Source organism: Orcinus orca, chromosome 2 (genome assembly GCF_937001465.1).
Source record: "Orcinus orca chromosome 2, mOrcOrc1.1, whole genome shotgun sequence".
NCBI lineage: Eukaryota > Metazoa > Chordata > Mammalia > Artiodactyla > Delphinidae > Orcinus > Orcinus orca.
Window position 1 is genome coordinate 73356989 of NC_064560.1, and position 4662 is coordinate 73361650.

Sequence of the window (4662 nt, forward strand, 5' to 3'; positions counted from 1 at the left end):
GCTGCTACTTGATTCTTGAATTCAGAGAATTCTTGGACTTTGGGATCAAAAGAAGCTACTTGTGTCTGGGGTACAAGGAGGTGGTTGGAGGGGGGCTGGTTATATGGATCCCAACTTGCCGTATCTGTGTTCCTCCCTCCCCCCATCCATCTCTGAAGGCTGAGACCCAGGCCAGGGCTGGGACAGGCCTCTCTGGGCACAGAAGACTGCCAGCATTGATTTCGCTCCTGAACCAAGAAGCCGAAAGGACATTGTGATGGTGAGGCAATGAACGTGAAACAGAAATTAGTGGCTTTAGTTTCAGGAAGTCCAAAGTGGAAAGCAAGTGTTGACATTCTTTAAGACCCATTGGAGGCTGTATTTTGTGCTGTGCAAGCCAGAACTCTGCTACTTACTTGAAGTAAGACCTTGGGAAAGTCCCTTTCCTCTCTAGGCCTCAAATTCCTCATCTGTAAAGTACACGTGGGATTAGTCAAGATCCTTCTGGGCCTGACCTGATATGGCTCTAGGTGGTCCAGTAATCTATCACTCAGAGGACAAAGAGCCTGAAGAATGTGGTAGAAGTTACGCTGGGTGACTTCTGAGGCTCAGTCAGAAGCAGCTTCCACTTGGTTATCTTGGGTCACTCGATCTGAGGAAAGCCATCTGACTACCTGAGACCATCATGCTGGAGAAACCACATGTAGGCATTCCCGTTGACAGTCCCAGCTGAGGCCCACCTTCCAGCCATTTCCCTCAAGGCACCAGATACGTGGATGAAGCTACTTTTGACTCTCCAGGCCAGACTACTGACCAACCTCTCTTGATAACCACGAGGAGGAGAAGATTCACCCCACTGAGTCCTACCCAGATTTCTCATGTAGAAGAATCTACAAAATATAAGAAAATGACTGTTGTTTTAAGCCACAAACTTTGGGGTAGTTTGTTATAAAGCAAAAGGTACTGGCACAGGATGGTAGGAGATGTTTAAAAATATAAGCTCCCTTGCAATGAAAAATCCTTAAAAATGTATAAACAAGACTTTAAAGATTTCAGAGATGTGTGAAATTTCAAATTTAATTTGGAAACCAACTTTAAATTTTGCCTATTAAGGACATTACAATAAAACTACCATTTTCTGTAGGTCACCATATTATATTTTTTTTTTCTTTTTTTTTTTTTTTTTTGGAACACGGGCCTCTCACTGTTGTGGCCTCTCCCGTTGCAGAGCACAGGCTTCCGACGCGCAGGCTCGGCGGCCATGGCTCACGGGCCCAGCCGCTCCGTGGCATGTGGGATCTTCCTGGACCGGGGCACAAACCCGTGTCCCCTGCATCGGCAGGCGGACTCTCGGCCACTGCGCCACCAGGGAAGCCCAATTATATATGTTTACGTATATTTTTATCATGAAAAAGGGAGAAAAGTCACTATATCCCACCTGAATCGCTAAAAGGAAAGAGCTAAACAGTATCAAATGTTGGCAAGGATGTGGAACAACCAGGACTTTAATACATTCCTGGTGGAAATTATTATTTCCACAGTCACTTTGGAAGGAAAATAGCTTGGAAGTATAATCAGAAGCTGAACATATGCATATATTCAATTCCATTCCTATGTATATGCCGAACAGAAGTTTATGTATATTTTTACCAACAGACCTGTATATAAATGTTCATAATAGCACTATTTTTAATAGCCCAAAACTGATAATAACTTAAATCAATAACAGAATGAGTTCTAGTATCATCACACAATGGAATACTGTATAGCAGTGAAAATAAATGGATGATCGCCAGGAAAAAACAAAAAATCTGGAGCTAAAATATAGAGTGTTTTTTAAATAACAGATATTATCAAAACCTGAGTCTTGGGGAGCAGGAAGACAAACAGAAATTTTTAGAAATGCTAAAGGTTTTATTTTCTTCAGAGATTATAAATACTGATGTGACAGAAAAACATAAACTCAAAAAACTTACCAAAAATTAAGGGTAACTTTTTTGGGGAAAAAGTGACTAAAACAGAAGAAGGAACTTTCTGGATTGCTGATTACACAGGCTGCTCACTTTTTGAAAATTCATCTTGCTGTACACTTTTGATTTGAGCCATTATATATATATATATTTATAAATATATTACACTTTAATTAAAAGTTATTTTCAAAAGATTGATCTTAAACCTCAGGAACTTACAACTGATTATAACAAAGTTGCAGAATACAAGGTTAATATACAAAAATTAATTGCTTTCCTATACACCAGCAATCAATAAGTGGAATTTGAAATTAAAAATATAACACCATTTTATTAGTATACAAATAGAGAAATACCTAGGTATAAGTCTAACAAAATATGTACAAGACCCATATAAAGAAAATCACGAAACTGTGATGAACAAAATCAAAGAAGACCTACAGAAATAAAGAGATATTCCATGTTCATGGATAAGAAGACTCAATATTGCCACAAAAATTAACTCAAAAGAGATCATAGACCTAAATATGAAACATAAAACTATAAAACCTCTAGAAGATAACAGGAGAAAACCTAAATGACCTTGGATATGGTGATGATTTTTAGATATAATACCAAAAGCACAATCCATGAAAGAAGTAAGTTAGAGCACATTAAAATTTAAAACTTCTGCTCTGTCAAAGACAGTGTCAAGTGAATGAGAAGACAACTCACATGCTGGAAAAAAATATTTGTAAAAGACATATCTGATAAAGATAGTTTTCCAAAATATACAAAGAACTCTTAAAACTCAACAATAAGAAAACAAATAACCCGATTAAAAAATGGGCCAAACACCTTAACAGTAACCTCACCAAAGAAGATATACAGAGGGCAAAAAGGTATATGGAAAGACATTCTACATCATATGTCATCAGGAATATGTAAATCAAAACAACAACAAACATCTCTACACACCTGTTAGAATGACCAAAATCCAGAACACTGACAACACCAAATGCTGGCAAGGATGTGGAGGCAACAGGAACTTTCGTTCATTTCTGGTAGGAATGCAAAATGGTACAGCCACTTTGGAAGACGGTTTGGTGGTTTCTTTAAAAACTAAACATAGTATACCATTCAGCAATGCACTCCTTGGTGTTTACCCAAAGGATTTGAAAACTTTGTCCAAAAAACCTACACTTAGATGTTTTTAGCAGCCTTACTCATAATTGCCCAAACTTGCAAGAAACCAAGATATTCTTCAGTAGATTAATGAATAAATAAATTGTTGTACTTCCAGACAATGGAATATTCAGCACTAAAAAGAAATGAGCTACTGAGCCATGAAAAGACTTGGAGGAACTTTAAATGCGTATTAGTAAATGAAAGAAGCCAATCTGAGAAGGATACATAGTGTATGATTTCAAATGTACGATATTCAAATACATGATATTTTGCCTTTGTAAAAGGCAAAATTATGAAGACAGTAAAAAAGATCAGTGGTAGAAGGAGAAGGATGAAAATTTTTAGGGTAATGAACACTTTCTGCCTGATGCTATAACGGTAAATACATGTCATTATGCATTTGTCCTACAGCACCAAGAGTGAACCCTAATGTGAACTATGGACTTTGGGTGATTATGATGTGTCAATGTCAGTTCATCTTTTATAACAAATGTACTATTGGAGGGGGGTGTTGTAAATGGGGGAGACCATATGCATGTATGGGGGCATGAGAATATGGGAAATCTCTGTACCTTCCTCTCAATTTTGCTGTGAACATAGAACTGCTCTAAAAATTAAAGTCTGAAAACAATCTCAATGTCGAAACACATGTTTAGAAATTTCAAACTGCTATAGTTAAAGAGAACAAAGAAAGTGTTATCCATCAGTCAAAAGTCAAGAAAGGGACTGGAAGAAAAACAGAAATATAGTAATTAGCAGATTATAAAATAAGGTAACAAAAAACAGTGATCACAATAAATGCAAAAAGGCAACTTCACCTTTTAACAGTAAACAATCCTTTCCAATTAAGTAAAAAAGTAAAACCCAGTTCCATGCTGTTTAACAGAAAAGCACTAAAACAAGAGAGACATAACACAGGAATAGATGAAGATATGTCGGGTAAATACTAACAAAAAGAAAAAAAATGGCAGCGTCCATGTCAGACAAGTTAGAAGGCATGAAATGGCATTTTCTTCCTGTCTAACCAAGAAAATGGAAACCACTGCAAGTATTTTCAATAGAGAGAATTTAATGGAGAGAACTATTCATAGGTGTGGAATGGCTGAGATATCAAAAGGGGAGAGGGTGTGGTGGCACTAGGCTGAGGGACAAAGGAAGGAGGCAATGTTTCCAGTGTCTTGTCTCTAAAACCACTGTGAGCTGACTGGTGGAAGCTGGAGTCACCAGGAGAAGCAGCCTAAACAGAAGGCAAAAAGCAAAGGGGATAACTACCCTAATTGTTCTCTTCCTGCACACTTGCATCTCCCTCCACAGCCTCGCACTGGCCAAACCCACCTGAAAGCCAGGGAGCCTGGGAAACACAGCCTCATACATCAGTGCCCCATAATACAGTGAAGAGCAGAGTTGAGTAAGGAATGGGTATAGGGACAAAAAGGTCTAGGATGAACAAAGAATGTTGAAAGGAATGTTTTTTAATGTAGATAAAAGATATAACCCACCAAAATCATAAAATAAGCATGAATCTCTATGCCTCAAACAAGATAGC